Source organism: Oncorhynchus keta, chromosome 12 (genome assembly GCF_023373465.1).
Source record: "Oncorhynchus keta strain PuntledgeMale-10-30-2019 chromosome 12, Oket_V2, whole genome shotgun sequence".
Classification (NCBI taxonomy): Eukaryota; Metazoa; Chordata; class Actinopteri; order Salmoniformes; family Salmonidae; genus Oncorhynchus; species Oncorhynchus keta.
The window spans coordinates 49,224,027-49,242,146 of NC_068432.1; the positions used below are offsets into that span (position 1 = coordinate 49,224,027).

Below are 18,120 nucleotides of genomic sequence, written 5' to 3' on the forward strand. Positions count from 1 at the left end.
TACCTAAACTTAACCCTTACCTTATCCATTGGAAATGAATACCTAAACTTAAACCTTACCTTATCCATTGGAAATGAATACCTAAACTTAACCCTTACCTTATCCATTGGAAATGAATACCTAAACTTAACCCTTACCTTATCCATTGGAAATTAATGCCTAAACTTAACCCTTACCTTATCGATTGGAAATGAATACCTTAACTTAACCCTTACCTTATCCATTGGAAATTAATACCTAAACTTAACCATCAAGTTGTTTCTGTTGTATCCCTATCCCAAACCTTAACATATACCTTAACCATTCATAACCCTATCCCAAACCTTAACCATTCATAACCCTATCCCAAACCTTAACACATACCTTTAATCATCCTGACTGAATGTATAGACTTAACTGTCAAAATGTTTCTCCATCCTGGACAAACGTTGAATACTGAAGTCAAGCTGTGATAAATTGTTGGGAATACCACCCAGTGTTGTGAATTAACAAACACACACACACACACACACACACACACACACACACACACACACACACACACACACACACACACACACACACACACACACACACACACACACACACACACACACACACACACACACACACACACACACACACACACACACACACACACACACACACACACACACACACACACACACACACAGTCTTTAGGAAAGCACTGTGAGATGGACAGAGGCAATCAAAGCAGTGGCAGACAAACTCTTTCCTTTGTATGGTCGTGTGTACAGCTGGGCTTAAAGAGGTGTGAAGGAGAGAGAGCTCCAGCTGTTTCAACCAGTAGCTGGATATACAGTCATTTTTCTTGTGAAAAAACAGATTCTTATCTGGGGCAACTAAGGGGGGAAATAACAGCTTTATCCTAAAACTATATATTGTGTACGGTATGAAACAGGAAGTAAAGTGATATAATGTAACAGAGACACAGACTGTTGGTAGTAGTTTCACCCTGTAAGTCAGAGGTGTTTAAAAGTGGGAGTCTCACTGTTTTTGTGTGTTTGTGTGTGTGCGTATGTGTGTGTGTGTGTGTGTGTGTGTGTGTGTGTGTGTGTGTGTGTGTGTGTGTGTGTGTGTGTGTGTGTGTGTGTGTGTGTGTGTGTGTGTGTGTGTGTGTGTGTGTGTTCGCGCACCAGGGGGAACAGCTGCCCGTTGCTTGTGTGGAATCTGAAACCAAACCCAAGACAAAGTCTGCCTGCCTGTGAGAAAGAGAGAGAGAGAGAGAGAGCGAGAGGGGGGGGGGGGGGGCTCACTGTTCACAGCTTAGTCATACCACTCACCCTTCATCTGCAGACTTCCTCAAACACACTCACGCAAACACTCGCTCCTCCTGTTCCTCCTCCTCCTTCTCCTCCTACTTCTCTCTCTCCTTCTGCAGCTCTTCAAGCTGTAGCCTGGAGGGCAGGGTCACTCTGCTGGACTGCGTGCTGCTTTTCTCACAGACAGCTTAGCTCACTCGGAGACTAAGTTGAGTTGTGGACAGCGTGTTGACTCAGGCTGGGAAAGACTGTGTTGTGACTCTGATGTACTGCGTGGACTGCACTCCCTGCCTCTGGAGCCCCCATGTGGTTTTAGGCTGCTGCTCTGCTGATCTCTGTTGTGGCTGCCGTTCGTCCGTGCTGTCTTGTCCCCACGGAAACCTACCCGGCAGGCAGATGGTCTGAGCAGTCAGGGGAAAAGTTTATAACAGCAGCTCGTTGGTAAAATACACGATCACAGAGAACCAGTCTCCTCTCTCTTACTCCAGTCTCCTCTGAGGCAGCTGACCATCTCTATGGAAGAGGCAACAGCAACAGGAGCGCTCTGGCTGAAGAGGTCGAGATTCACCCCTTCTTTCTCCCATCTCTCTTTCTGAGTGACTGGACTAACTGTGGATTAGGATCTTTTTTTGTTGTCGATTGGAAACTTCACACGTCACAACCTGGATATTACTTTAGAGGCTGATTTCTAGAGTAAAGTAAGTGTTTTGTGTTCTGCTATTGTGTCTCCTGGTGTGCTGTCGGCTCAGTGTTGTGGATGGCTGTGCCCAGCTACACCTGTCTACTGTACGGTGGGCAATGTTTCTTGTGTTTTGACAGTCTTTAGAGGCCATGTCCTTTTCACATTGATACGAGCTGAGTTCACACATCCATCCAGTCTTTGTCATACCGGCAGACTGACTGTAAGCAGAGTTTATCAATAGCACTGTTTGAGGAGCTGTGGGACTGACTGACTGTCACTCTCTGAGGAGCTGTAGGACTGACTGACTGTCGTCTGTCACTCTCTGAGGAGCTGTGGGACTGACTGACTGTCTGTCACTCTCTGAGGAACTGTGGGACTGACTGACTGTCTGTCACTCTCTGAGGAGCTGTGGGACTGACTGACTGTCTGTCACTCTCTGAGGAGCTGTGGGACTGACTGACTGTCTGTCACTCTCTGAGGAACTGTGGGACTGACTGACTGTCTGTCACTCTCTGAGGAGCTGTGGGACTGACTGTCTGACTGTCACTCTCTGATGAGTTGTGGGACTGACTGACTGACTGACTGACTGTCTGGCCCTCTCTAAAGCACTGCCTGCAGGTATAATGTAATGCATTATAACCTGTTATGAGGCATATCAGGCTTATAGTGGGTTTGTTTCTCTATGTTTGAAGATACATCAATATGACTGCCTGAGGAGTAGCTGTGTAGTGTGGTAATATTTGATATATAAGTATGTTTTATATATATATATATAGCTCACCTGCGACCTGTAATAAGACTATGCAATGAATGGACAAAGTCTATTAACAAGTATATCTGAGGATGAACAGGAATATGCAACAAACACTCTTAAAGAGCTGTGAGAATTGTCTATCAAATTCAGATATTACACGGTACAATGAATGAAATCACATACAAGACTGAAAGCTCACGTTACAAGGAATTAACTAGCATTACAAGGCATTATTCTAGGCATGATCAGAGAGTGAGAGAGAGAAGACATAGCCTGAAAGGTCTGCCCCAAGAGTCCCTGGGGAGGAGAGATATAAGGAGAGAGTGTGAGATCCTGGGGAGGAGAGAGATAAAGAGAATGAGATCCTGGGGAGGAGAGAGATAAAGAGAGAGAGTGAGATCCTGGGGAGGAGAGAGATAAAGGGAGAGAGTGAGATTCTGGGGAGGAGATAGATAAAGAGAGAGAGAGAGATCCTGGGGAGGGGAGAGATAAAGAGAGAGAGTGAGATCCTGGGAAGGGGAGAGATAAAGAGAGAGAGTGAGATCCTGGGGAGGGGAGAGATAAAGAGAGAGAGTGAGATCCTGGGGAGGGGAGGGTTAAAGAGAGAGAGTGAGATCCTGGGGAGGGGAGAGATAAAGAGAGAGAGTGAGTTTCTGGGGAGGGGAGAGATAAAGAGAGAGAGTGAGATCCTGGGAAGGGGAGAGATAAAGAGAGAGAGTGAGATCCTGGGGAGGGGAGAGATAAAGAGAGAGCGTGAGATCCTGGGGAGGGGAGAGATAAAGAGAGAGCGTGAGATCCTGGCGAGGGGAGAGATAAAGAGAGAGAGTGAGATCCTGGGGAGGGGAGAGATAAAGAGAGAGAGTGAGATCCTGGGAAGGGGAGAGATAAAGAGAGAGAGTGAGATCCTGGGGAGGGGAGAGATAAAGAGAGAGAGTGAGTTTCTGGGGAGGGGAGAGATAAAGAGAGAGAGTGAGATCCTGCGGAGGGGAGAGATAAAGAGAGAGAGTGAGATCCTGGGGAGGGGAGAGATAAAGAGAGAGAGTGAGATCCTGGGGAGGGGAGAGATAAAGAGAGAGAGTGAGATCCTGGGGAGGGGAGAGATAAAGAGAGAGAGTGAGATCCTGGGGAGGAGAGAGATAAAGAGAGAGAGTGAGATCCTGGGAAGGGGAGAGATAAAGAGAGAGAGTGAGATCCTGGGGAGGGGAGAGATAAAGAGAGAGTGTATCTCACCACAGCAGGTCAGGAAAAAATATATAGAAAGAGAATGAATCCAATACCATTTTTTTTAGCATCTGACTGTTTGGATTCAAAATCTGAGTTGACCAATAGTATTACTGTAAAGTTAACCTCCAATCAGATATCAGACCTACAGGATGTAATGACAACATAACCCTCTGCTACCCAGAGGTGTGACAGAATGGGGGTTGAAGAGATAATGCAGCATTCCTAAGACAATACGGAGAAATTATTGCATAAAGTTGAGAGTTTACTTCTGGAGTTATTTCGGAGGCTGGGCCGCCCTACAGCTGGACTGACTGTCTGGCATCAGAATCCCTATAGAGATTATACATGCTTCGTTTGAACCTTTATAACGCCTTGTTATCAGGCACATAATATGTTTTGTCTGTCTATGTAGGAAGATGTTTTCAGTAAGACTGAAGGGGGAGGGCTGGACTATCTGTCTGTCACTCAATTGTCAGGGTACTGTGGAGATACTCTGATTCGTGCGTTTCATCGTCGTCCACGTATCATCGTCCAATCGGCATGATGTACTTTATATTTCATGCACATGACATGTTGTATTTCCATTGCCCAGGATTTGGTTTTCTAATGTGACTCTTTGAGTCAGTCAGTTGGTGGTTCTGTCTGTCATATCCGCTATTGATACACTGCGCTAGCTATATATATATACAGATTCTTTACCACATGCAGAAATGTTCTCAGAATAGAACCTCTCTGTGTCATTCATCTGATGAGACCGTTTCTAAGCTTCTTCTTCTTCTTTGAGATGAGACATTTATTTACACCTTCAATGAGTAACTTGGATATCTGTAAAACACCTTTGTTTTCTTGAAATTAATTATCATTGAGAGAGAGCGTGAGAGAGAGAGAGAGAGAGAGAGAGAGAGAGAGAGAGAGAGAGAGAGAGAGAGAGAGAGAGAGAGAGAGAGAGAGAGAGAGGGAGAGAGAGAGAGAGAGAGGGAGAGAGAGAGAGAGAGAGAGAGAGAGAGAGAGAGAGAGAGAGAGAGAGAGAGAGAGAGAGAGAGAGAGAGAGAGAGAGAGAGAGAGAGAGAGAGAGAGGGAGAGAGAGAGAGAGAGAGAGAGAGAGAGAGAGAGAGAGAGAGAGGGAGAAAGAGAGGGAGAGAGAGAGAGAGAGTATATAAACATAATATGACATTTGAAATTACTTTATTCTTTTGGAACTTCTGTGAATGTAATGTTTGCTGTTCATTTTATTGTTTATTTCACCTTTGTTAAATTATTAATAACTTAATTAATTACTTCACTTGCTTTGACAATGTTAACATATGTTTCCCATGCCAATAAAGCCCTTCAATTGAATTGAGAGAGAGAGAGAGCGAGAGAGATAGAGAGAGGGGGATTGAAAGAAACATGATTTGTTTTCATCCATAATTGTATCATCACTTGAACACAAACAATGTCTGTTGTACCTCGTAATAAATTCCCGCTACACTGCTACCCATCAGTTAGTGACTCATCTCAGCCTGAGTTATCAAGCAGATACATGGCAGGGGAGGAGTGTTTCTACCTTTATTTAACCAGGTAGGCCAGTTGTGAACACCTTTATTTAACCAGGTAGGCCAGTTGTGAACACCTTTATTTAACCAGGTAGGCCAGTTGAGAACACCTTTATTTAACCAGGTAGGCCAGTTGAGAACACCTTTATTTAAACAGGTAGGCCAGTTGAGAACACCTTTATTTAACCAGGTAGGCCAGTTGAGAACACCTTTATTTAACCAGGTAGGCCAGTTGAGAACACCTTTATTTAACCAGGTAGGCCAGTTGAGAACACCTTTATTTAACCAGGTAGGCCAGTTGAGAACACCTTTATTTAACCAGGTAGGCCAGTTGAGAACACCTTTATTTAACCAGGTAGGCCAGTTGAGAACACCTTTATTTAACCAGGTAGGCCAGTTGAGAACACCTTTATTTAACCAGGTAGGCCAGTTGAGAACACCTTTATTTAACCAGGTAGGCCAGTTGAGAACACATTACATTTACATTTAAGTCATTTAGCAGACGCTCTTATCCAGAGCGACTTACAAATTGGTGCATACACCTTATGACATCCAGTGGAACAGCCACTTACAATAGTGCATCTAAATCTTTTAGGGGGGTGAGAAGGATTACTTACCCTATCCTAGGTATTCCTTGAAGAGGTGGGGTTTCAGGTGTCTCCGGAAGGTGGTGATTGACTCCGCTGTCCTGGCGTCGTGAGGGAGTTTGTTCCACCATTGGGGGCCAGAGCAGCGAACAGTTTTGACTGGGCTGAGCGGGAACTGTACTTCCTCAGTGGTAGGGAGGCGAGCAGGTCAGAGGTGGATGAACGCAGTGCCCTTGTTTGGGTGTAGGGCCTGATCAGAGCCTGGAGGTACTGAGGTGCCGTTCCCCTCACAGCTCCGTAGGCAAGCACCATGATCTTGTAGCGGATGCGAGCTTCAACTGGAAGCCAGTGGAGAGAGCGGAGGAGCGGGGTGACGTGAGAGAACTTGGGAAGGTTGAACACCAGACGGGCTGCGGCGTTCTGGATGAGTTGTAGGGGTTTAATGGCACAGGCAGGGAGCCCAGCCAACAGCGAGTTGCAGTAATCAAGACGGGAGATAACAAGTGCCTGGATTAGGACCTGCGCCGCTTCCTGTGTGAGGCAGGGTCGTACTCTGCGGATGTTGTAGAGCATGAACCTACAGGAACGGGCCACCGCCTTGATGTTAGTTGAGAACGACAGGGTGTTGTCCAGGATCACGCCAAGGTTCTTAGCGCTCTGGGAGGCGGACACAATGGAGTTGTCAACCGTGATGGCGAGATCATGGAACGGGCAGTCCTTCCCCGGGAGGAAGAGGAGCTCCGTCTTGCTGAGGTTCAGCTTGAGGTGGTGATCCGTCATCCACACTGATATGTCTGCCAGACATGCAGAGATGCGATTCGCCACCTGGTCATCAGAAGGGGGAAAGGAGAAGATTAATTGTGTGTCGTCTGCATAGCAATGATAGGAGAGACCATGTGAGGTTATGACAGAGCCAAGTGACTTGGTGTATAGCGAGAATAAGAGAGGGCCTAGAACAGAGCCCTGGGGACACCAGTGGTGAGAGCGCGTGGTGAGGAGACAGATTCTCGCCACGCCACCTGGTAGGAGCGACCTGTCAGGTAGGACGCAATCCAAGCGTGGGCCGCGCCGGAGATGCCCAACTCGGAGAGGGTGGAGAGGAGGATCTGATGGTTCACAGTATCGAAGGCAGCCGATAGGTCTAGAAGGATGAGAGCAGAGGAGAGAGAGTTAGCTTTAGCAGTGCGGAGCGCCTCCGTGATACAGAGAAGAGCAGTCTCAGTTGAATGACTAGTCTTGAAACCTGACTGATTTGGATCAAGAAGGTCATTCTGAGAGAGATAGCGGTAGAGCTGGCCAAGGACGGCACGCTCAAGAGTTTTGGAGAGAAAAGAAAGAAGGGATACTGGTCTGTAGTTGTTGACATCGGAGGGATCGAGTGTAGGTTTTTTCAGAAGGGTGCAACTCTCGCTCTCTTGAAGACGGGAGGGACGTAGCCAAGATAATCACTCCAAGACTACACACTCTAAACTACACAATTATCTTGGAAACAAAGACAGCTGTGTAGCTAGCTAACACTAAACTAATCAAGTCGTTCAGTTGAGTGAATAGCACTACAGTGATGCTAATCTGTGGGCGTTAGCTAGCGTTTGCTAGCTCCTGGGCGAATAGCAGTGAAGGCTACGTTAGGGCGACGAAATACGATAATTATGCAATTATCTCTGATACAAGGACGGCTATGTAGCTAGCTAAGAAGAATTGCTAAGATTAGACAAATCAAACCGTTGTACTATAATGAAATGTAATGAAAAAGTTATACAACCTGCAGAGCGAAGTGCGAATGCGACCGCTCGCTCCAACCCGGAAGTAGATGCAGTAGAACACCTTTATTTAACCAGGTAGGCCAGTTGAGAACACCTTTATTTAACCAGGTAGGCCAGTTGAGAACAAGTTCTCATTTACAACTGCGACCTGGCCGAGTGGGAGAGGACACCCCTCCAAATTAGTGGATTCAGCTATTTCAGATATGTCTATTTCAGCCACACCCATTGCTGACAGTTGTATGAAATCGAGCACACCGCCATGCAATCTCCAGAGACAAACATTGGCAGTAGAATGGCCTTACTGAAGAGCTCAGTGACTTTCAAAGTGGCACTGTCATAGGATGCCACCTTTCCAACAAGTCCGTTTCATTAAATTTCTGCCCTGCTAGAGCTGCCCCGGTCCAATGTAAGTGCTGTTATTGTGGAAACGTCTAGGAGCAACAACGGCTCAGCCACGAAGCGGTAGGCCACACCCGCTTATAGAACGGGACTGCGTAGCGCGTAGCACCTAAAAGTCATCTGTCCTCAGTTGCAACACTCACTACCGAGTTCCAAACTGCCTCTGGAAGCAACATCAGCACAATAACTGTTTGTCGGGAGCTTCATGAAATGGGTTTGAGCAGCCGTACACAAGCCTAAGATAACCATACGCATTGCAAAACGTTGGCTGGAGTGGTGTAAAGCTCGCCGCCATTAGATTCATTGGAACATTGGAAACAGGTTCACTGGAGTGATGAATCACGCTTTACCAGCTGCCAGTCTGACGGGCGAATCTGGGATTGGCGGATGCCAGGAAAACGCTTCCTGCCCAAATGCATAGTACCAACTGTAAAGTTTGGTGGAGGAGGAATAATGGTATGAGGCTGTTTTTAATGGTTCGGGCCCCTTTGTTCCAGTGAAGGGAAATCTTCACCTCAGCATGCAATTACATTCTAGACGCTTTTGTAGTTCCAACTTTTTGGCAACAGTTTGGGGAAGGCCCTCTCCTGTTTCAGCATGACAATTCCCCCGTGCACAAAGGGAAGTCCTTACAGAAATGTTTTTTTTCTGTGATAGGTGTGGAAGAACTTGACTGGCCTGCACAGAGCCCTGACCTCAACCTCATCGAACAACTTTGGTATACATTGGACTGCGAGCCAGGCCTAATCGCCCAACATCTGTGCCCTACCTCACTTATGCTCTTGTGGCTGAATGGAAGCAAGTCCCCACAGCAATGTTCCACCATCTAGTCGAAAGCCTTCCCAGAAGAGAGGAGGCTGTTATAGCAGCAAAGAGGGAACCAACTCCATATTAATGACAATGATTTTGGAATGAGCAGGTGTCCACATACTTTTGATCATGTGGTGTGTATATATATATATATATACACACACAGAGCTGCAGCAGTAACCACAAACTCAAGCCTGACTGAAGCCTGACATTCCAGTCAATCCCTGCAGCATGGCGGGCATAGCACTGCACACACACACACACACACACACACACACACACACACACACACACACACACACACACACACACACACACACACACACACACACACACACACACACACACACACACACACACACACACACACACACACACACACACACACACACACACACACACATACTACACAGCCCCATGGATTTTCACTCACTGATCGAACCAAAATGAGAAATTCCATCATATCTGCAGATGAATGTGTCCTTAAGTAGGGCAGTAGTCTGTGAGACGAACACGACATGACCCCTTACATAGATCCCAGGAGAGGAGAGGAGAGGATGTTGACACTGGGGAGGAGTAGATTAAAGTTTGGCTTTGCCATATCTGTTTATCAGGGGAACAGGAGGAAGAGGGTGAGGCATGAGGGGAGGAGGGGAAGAAGAGTGAGAAGAGGAAGAACTGAAAGGAGAAGGTGGAGTGGAGGAAAGTTGGGGAAATGGGTGCAAGGGAGAAAGAAGGGTTAAAGAAGGAGAGCAGGGAGATCAGCCTCTCCTCATCCACTGTGAATAGGAGAGGGTCAACACATTATTGAGCCAAGGGGAATGAGGTTCAGTAAAGCCCTGACAGGAAATACAATCGTGAGAAAAATGTCTGTGCTTAACTAGTCTTCATTGAGTTCCTTCTGGCGTTGTACACTACAGTTACTGCACATTGTGGTGAATGTTGACACTGGGGAAGGGGTGGATTGTGGATATCAGGATATTGTTGTTGTTGTTGTTGCTGTTGTGTCCACTCATTCTGTTTGTGGGTCCATAGCCAGACTGGCCCCAGACTGATGCCAGTGGTCACTCTGTCATAAGTCAGTCAGTGAGTCCAGTCATCCTATAATATGAAAATGTTTCATGGCACAGTATGTCAGAGGACAGAGGGGGGTACAGTCTATATATTAAGACATGGGGTGGGGGGTACAGTCTATATATTAAGACATGGGGTGGGGGGTGTACAGTCTATACATTAAGACATGGTGTGGAGGGGGCAGGGGGGGGGGGTACAGTCTATATATTAAGACATGGGGTGGGGGGGGTACAGTCTATATATTGAGACATGGGGTGGGGGGTACAGTCTATATATTAAGACATGGTGTCGATGGGGCAGGGGGGTACAGTCTATATATTAAGACATGGGGTGGGGGGTACAGTCTATATATTGAGACATGGGGTGGGGGGTATAGTCTATATATTAAGACATGGTGTGGATGGGGCAGGGGGGGTACAGTCTATGTATTAAGACATGGGGTGGGGGGGGGGGGGGGTGGGGGGGTACAGTCTATATATTAAGACATGGTGTGGGGGAGGCGGGGGGGGGTGTACAGTCTATATATTAAGACATGGGGTGGGGGTACAGTCTATATATTGAGACATGGGTTAAGACATGGTGGGGGGGGTACAGTCTATATATTAAGACATGGGGTGTGGGGGTACAGTCTATATATTAAGACATGGGGTGGGGGGGGTACAGTCTATATATTAAGACATGGGGTGGGGGGTACAGTCTATATATTAAGACATGGGGCGGGGGGTACAGTCTATATATTAAGACATGGTGTGGAGGGGGTACAGTCTATATATTAAGACATGGTGTGGAGGGGGCGGGGGGGTACAGTCTATATATTAAGACATGGGGTGGATACAGTCTATATATTAAGACATGGGGTGGAGGGGGGGGGATACAGTCTATATATTAAGATATGGTGTGGAGGGGGTACAGTCTATATATTAAGACATGGTGTGGAGGGGGCGGGGGGGTACAGTCTATATATTAAGACATGGGGTGGGGGGTACAGTCTATATATTGCCAGACGTGTCCACCTGCTTAAGCCAGTACATGTCCAGGCCCGTCTGAAGTTTGCTAGAGAGCATTTGGATGATCCAGAAGAAGATTGGGAAAATATCATATGGTCAGATGAAACCAAAATATAACTTTTTGGTAAAAATTCAACTCGTCGTGTTTGGAGGACAAAGAATGCTGAGTTGCATCCAAAGAACACCATACCTCTGTGAAGCATGGGGGTGGAAACATCATGCTTTGGGGCTGTTTTTCTGCAAAGGAACCAGGACTACTGATCCGTGTAAAGGAAAGAATGAATGGGGCCATGTATCGTGAGATTTTGAGTGAAAACCTCCTTCCATCAGCAAGGGATTGAAGATGAAACGTGGCTGGGTCTTTCAGCATGACAATGATCCCAAACACACCGCCCTGACAACGAAGGAGTGGCTTCGTAAGAAGCATTTCAAGGTCCTGGAGTGGCCTAGCCAGTGTCCAGATCTCAACCCCATAGACAATCTTTGGAGGGAGTTGAAAGTCCGTGTTGCCCAGCAACACCCCCAAAACATCACTGCTCTAGAGGAGATCTGCATGGAGGAATGGGCCAAAATACCAGCAACAGTGTGTGAAAACCTTGTGAAGACTTACAGAAAACATTTGACCTCTGTCATTGCCAACAAAGGGTATATAACAAAGTATTGAGATAAAGTTTTGTTATTGACCAAATACTTATTTTCCACCATAATTTGCAAATAAATTAAAAATTTATTTAAAAATCATTAAAAATCCTACAATGTGATTTTCTGGATTTTTTTTCTCATTTTGTCTGTCATAGTTGAAGTGTACCTATGATGAAAATGACATCTCTCATCTTTTTAAGTGGGAGAACTTGCACAATTGGTGGCTGACTAAATACTGTTTTTGCCCCACTGTATATAGAACAACAGAAGAATCACATCATCTCTATAAAAGGATTCCATATCCTCTACAGGATCGATGGGTCCCCAAAAGGATGTTTGAGCGAACGTTGGCTAATGCGATTAGCATGAGGTTGTAAGTAACAAGAACATTTCCCAGGACATAGGCATATCTGATATTGGCAGAAAGCTTAAATTCTTGTTAATCTAACTGCCCTGTCCAATTTACAGTAGATATTACAGTGAGAAAAATACCATGGTATTGTTTGAGGAGAATGCACAGTTTTGAACTTGAAAAGTTATTAATAAACCAATTTGGCACATTTGGGCAGTCTTGATACAAAATTTTGAACAGAAATGCAATGGTTCCTTGGATTAGTGTAAACTTTGCACATACGCTGTTTCCATCTCGTGGCCAAAATCTATATTGAGCCTGTGCTGGAATAATACACTATGGCCTTTCTCTTACATTTCAAAGATGATGGTACAAAAAAATAAAAATAAACACCTGCTTTTTTCTTTGTATTATCTTTTACCAGATCTAATGTGTTATATTCTCCTACATTAGTTTCACATTTCCACAAACTTCAGGAGTGTTTCCTTTCAAATGATATCAAGAATATGCATATCCTTGCTTCAGGTCCTGAGCTACAGGCAGTTAGATTTGAGTATGTCATTTTACGCAAAAATTGAAAGACGGGGCAGATCCTTTAAGAGCTTTTAAGCAGCTATCTAAATCAAGCACAGCCGTGACTCACAGTGTAGACAAAACACACTTTGAATTATGTTTCAAAATGTTGCCATTTGCCATGTGTGAGGACTAGGGCAATGACGATACCAGTATTGCAATATTTTTCCACTGTAAAAATTAAAACACGAAGCAGACCAGTCTCTTTGGTCCTTTTAAAAACCAGCTGTAGGTCAAATATGACGTGCTACAGCTTGGAAAAGAAAGAAATGTGACTCTGGATGACAACATAATGATGTTTGTTTCCAACATTGGCGCTGTTTTCCTAAAGAAGTTATATCCGCTTTATGTTTGGTTTCCTTTCCACGATACTAACGAGTATGGTGATACTGGTATCGTCCCAGCCCTAGTAACGAATACATTGGAATCTGCTAATTAACTACCTCATAGGGCTGTAAAACAGGAAAAGCTTTATATGAAACAATAACACAATTGGTTGATTTGATTCATTGACAAGGGACAGGTTAAACGGTCTCTCAATCTCAAAGCTTTTTTAAACATGACTGAAACTTGGTACTGATACGTGAAGCCTCAAGCTGCTAACCCTACCCAGAGCCTCTGGGTGGTGACGTCACAGAGAGTAGCTTCCAAAGACAGCTACAGAGGCCACGTTCATCTCGCTGGGTTGGACCGTAGCTGGCCTGTGTGTGTGTGATCCTCAGTAGTGCCCTCTCCCTGACCCCTAACAAGGGTTTATGTCCCAAATGGCACCCTATTCCCTATACAGTGCAGTAGTTTTGACCAAAGTCCAATGGACTCTGGTCAAAAGAAGTGCACTAGCATAGCCAAGCACACATTTCAGGAAGACAGGATGACCTGCTCCTCCTCACCCCCCTCTGTGGTTTCAGCAGGGGCACTCCAGAACACATAGATGCCTATCCTTCAGCAGGGGCTCTGTCTGTCTGTCTGTCTGTCTGTCTGTCTGTCTGTCTGTCTGTCTGTCTGTCTGTCTGTCTGTCTGTCTGTCGTCGAACACAGCCTGTGGTAACGGCTGGTTATATTTGTCTTTAGCACTGGGCCTACTGTGAAGGGGGAAGTGTGTGTGAATGTGTGTGTCTGTGTGCGCATGTGTGTGTGTGCGCATGTGTGTGTGTGTGTGTGCGCACGTGTGTGTGTGTGTGTGTGTGTGTGTGTGTGTGTGTGGACAGATGGCACAGAGGATATTTACAGGCAGTCTGGCATGGATTATACTGTGTAGCATTGCACGCATCTGCTTACTCTACGGGATTCCTGCAATGCCATCTATATATACTGTAGATCTATATATTACAGCACAGTTCACTTCAGTCTCAACTAAGCTGGCTGCAATATGAGCACTATCAGATGTTTACACCTCTGCGTCCTAAAAGGCACCCTATTCCCCGACGCAGTGCACTGCGTTTGAATAGAAAACCTATAGGCCCCGGTAAAACAAGTGTTGCACTATAAAGGGGAATAGGGTGCCGTTTATGATGCCAAGGTTCTCATATCAACATGTGTTTTCATTGAAATGTTTCCTCTCGTCCATCTCCTGTCGAGTGGATTCATCTGAGCACTACCTCAGTGGTAGTGGTTTACCAGATGGTAAAAAGTAGTGCACTATGAAGGGAATAGGGTGCCGTTTGGGACGTAGACCCTGTTCAAAGGTTATGTCAGGTGTGATCCTCAGTGGTACCATATAGTTGTAGTCAGTTATGATCCTCAGTGGTACCATATAGTTGTAGTCAGTTATGATTCTCAGTGGTACCGTATATCTGTAGTCAGTTATGATCCTCAGTGGTACCATATAGTTGTAGTCAGTTATGATTCTCAGTGGTACCGTATATCTGTAGTCAGTTATGATCCTCAGTGGTACCATATAGTTGTAGTCAGTTATGATTCTCAGTGGTACCATATAGTTGTAGTCAGTTATGATCCTCAGTGGTACCGTATATCTGTAGTCAGTTATGATCCTCAGTGGTACCGTATATCTGTAGTCAGTTATGATCCTCAGTGGTACCGTATATCTGTAGTCAGTTATGATCCTCAGTGGTACCGTATATCTGTAGTCAGTTATGATCCTCAGTGGTACCGTATATCTGTAGTCAGTTATGATCCTCAGTGGTACCATATAGTTGTAGTCAGTTATGATCCTCAGTGGTACCGTATATCTGTAGTCAGTTATGATCCTCAGTGGTACCGTATATCTGTAGTCAGTTATGATCCTCAGTGGTACCGTATATCTGTAGTCAGTTATGATCCTCAGTGGTACCATATAGTTGTAGTCAGTTATGATCCTCAGTGGTACCGTATATCTGTAGTCAGTTATGATCCTCAGTGGTACCATATAGTTGTAGTCAGTTATGATCCTCAGTGGTACCGTATATCTGTAGTCAGTTATGATCCTCAGTGGTACCATATATCTGTAGTCAGTTATGATCCTCAGTGGTACCATATATCTGTAGTCAGTTATGATCCTCAGTGGTACCATATAGTTGTAGTCAGTTATGATTCTCAGTGGTACCATATATCTGTAGTCAGTTATGATTCTCAGTGGTACCGTATATCTGTAGTCAGTTATGATCCTCAGTGGTACCGTATTGTTGTAGTCAGTTATGATTCTCAGTGGTACCATATAGTTGTAGTCAGTTATGATCCTCAGTGGTACCGTATATCTGTAGTCAGTTATGATCCTCAGTGGTACCGTATATCTGTAGTCAGTTATGATCCTCAGTGGTACCGTATATCTGTAGTCAGTTATGATTCTCATTGGTACCGTATATCTGTAGTCAGTTATGATCCTCAGTGGTACCGTATTGTTGTAGTCAGTTATGATCCTCAGTGGTACCATATAGTTGTAGTCAGTTATGATTCTCAGTGGTACCATATAGTTGTAGTCAGTTATGATCCTCAGTGGTACCGTATATCTGTAGTCAGTTATGATCCTCAGTGGTACCATATAGTTGTAGTCAGTTATGATTCTCAGTGGTACCGTATATCTGTAGTCAGTTATGATCCTCAGTGGTACCATATTGTTGTAGTCAGTTATGATCCTCAGTGGTACCGTATATCTGTAGTCAGTTATGATCCTCAGTGGTACCATATATCTGTAGTCAGTTATGATCCTCAGTGGTACCATATAGTTGTAGTCAGTGCACTTTCAACATAATGGAATATATGGAATTCACTGAGCTTTAGTTATGGTAATTAGTTATCACTCACTGAATAGATCCATAATTTAATTGATTTGAGAAATCAAGATAGTGAATATGACACTCAGGTTCGTAGCTGATCTATCATGAACTGTCTGAGGCATTATTGATCCATGAGGCTTCGATGGAGACTTCTGTAAGAAGGGAAAGGAATGGAAAGTTATTTCAGTTAGAGCTAAAATCTATCTAATTTTGTCTCACATAATTGAAGGCTCTGTGCAAACTTGTAAAACAGTTGTTAACTTTGTTATTTTTAGTTAAAGAAGTGAATTAACATAAAAAGGCCATCTTGTAGGCATGCAATTAGCGATATGTAATGTGTGGGTACCGTTACTTTGGTATTCATTAGGTTTGGAGCAAGAGGATGATTGAATAGGATCAAGGTCTTTTTGCAAAGTTAACCTTTGGAATTTCCATTTGGAGTTGGAACCAAATTATAGTTAAAATTCTAAAGTTAAAGTTCCATGGACATAAAAACAGTACCTGATTAGAATGCAGATCCATTCTCGTGTTCCAGAAGAGGATGTTGTCAATAGAAGGGTAATTTCTGTGCATCCCAAATTGTACCCTATTCCCTATACTGTATAATGCACTACTTTGATCAGAGCCCCTATGGGTCCTGGTCAAAAGTAGTGCACTATATAGGGAATAGGGTGCCATTTGGAATGCACCTCAGTCTTTGTTCAGGTGCATTAGCATTGCTCTTGCATGCTTCTGCTGTCAATGTGATTATCATCAGACCTACTCAGGCATTAGCCAGTGATGCTCTCTAGCGTCTCCAACCAGCCGTTTTAGTGCCTAGTATTTGTCATGGTCATTTGGGCCCTGCATCACCCGAGAGAGTCTGGTGGACGTGCATTAGCACTCTGAGTCTAGCGCTGGCCTGGAGCCTTAGAGATGGATGGTGGGAGAACTTTCCAAGCTTGTTCATGGAAAGGAATAGTCCATTTTAAAGGTTTCTACCAAAAGCGATTCATGACAAAGATAGACTGATGAAGACTTTTCATGACTTGAGAAGTTGTGTTGTTGGGTGTTGTAATAAAGCACTAAAGAACAACTATATTTTGTGCTCAGTCTCCTATTTCCTTATCTGTATTGTTTTGTCCAATACTAGTATTCTCACGTTTAGGATTTGCATATCACCCCTCCTGTTCTTCAAATATGGGAGGTACGCCATCTTTCCATCTCTTTGACTGGAGTACAGTCTGCCTGATGGGTGTAGCAGCTGTGAGGCTGTCTGGCTGGCTGACTGGCTGACTGGTTGGCTGGCTGGCTGACTGACTGGCTGGCTGGCTGGCTGACTGGTTGGCTGGCTGACTGGCTGGCTGGCTGGCTGGCTGGCTGGCTGGCTGGCTGACTGGCTGGCTAGCTGGCTGGTTGGCTGTCTGGCTGGCTTGCTGGCTGACTGGTTGGCTGGTTGGCTGACTGGTTGGCTGACTGGTTGGCTGGCTGGCTGGCGGACTGGTTGGCTGGCTGACTGGCTGGCTGGCTGACTGGCTGACTGGCTGGTTGACTGGCTGGCTGGCTGACTGGCTGGCTGGCTGACTGGTTGACTGGCTGGCTGGCTGACTGGTTGGCTGGCTGACTTGTTGACTGGCTGGCTGGCTGGTTGGCTGGCTGGCTGGCTTGCTGACTGGCTGACTGGCTGGTTGACTGGCTGGCTGGCTGACTGGCTGGCTGGCTGGTTGGCTGGCTGGCTGGCTTGCTGACTGGCTGACTGGCTGGTTGACTGGCTGGCTGGCTGACTGGTTGGCTGACTGGTTGGCTGGCTGACTTGTTGACTGGCTGGCTGGCTGGCTGGTTGGCTGGCTGGCTGGCTTGCTGACTGCTGCTCAGGCCCAGAGACTGACAGATGGTCATGGTAGTGGCTCTGTCTGCTTAGTAAAAAAAATCCCTGCGATACACCAGGGAATCAGTGCAGGTTTTCAGTGCAGTTTCAGACCGTAGATTAAGGAGATCATTTTCACTTTGTTTTGATCTTAGAAAGAGCTCAGAAACTGTCAATGAGACTCGATACATCTTTTGTTTTAAATCGCATGCTTTTGGAAAACTGGGTCTTGTTTCAAATGCTATCACTGCTGGAGTAGAAAAATAGTTTTTTCTCGCCATCTGAAAAAAAAGCATTTGTTTTGTGTAATTATTGTATTCTTCCACTGCTGCTTCTGACTAGCTTCCCAAACGGGTATCTGGTTTAATAAGACCAGC

At 45.3% G+C, this 18,120-nt stretch overlaps 1 protein-coding gene across 3 annotated transcripts in view; it reads left to right on the plus strand.

Moving 5' to 3' along the window:
* The first annotated feature begins 1,349 nt into the window (after positions 1-1,349).
* The window catches only part of arhgap24 (Rho GTPase activating protein 24), a 280,471-nt gene continuing 263,700 nt past the window's right edge, over positions 1,350-18,120 (plus strand). For 2 of the 3 annotated variants that reach the window (XR_008061354.1, XM_052458552.1), the window contains exon 1: positions 1,350-1,981. The gene's annotated coding sequence lies outside the window, so the exon portion shown is untranslated. The remainder of the gene's footprint in view (positions 1,982-18,120) is intronic. The other variant, XM_052458553.1, reaches the window with a different exon arrangement.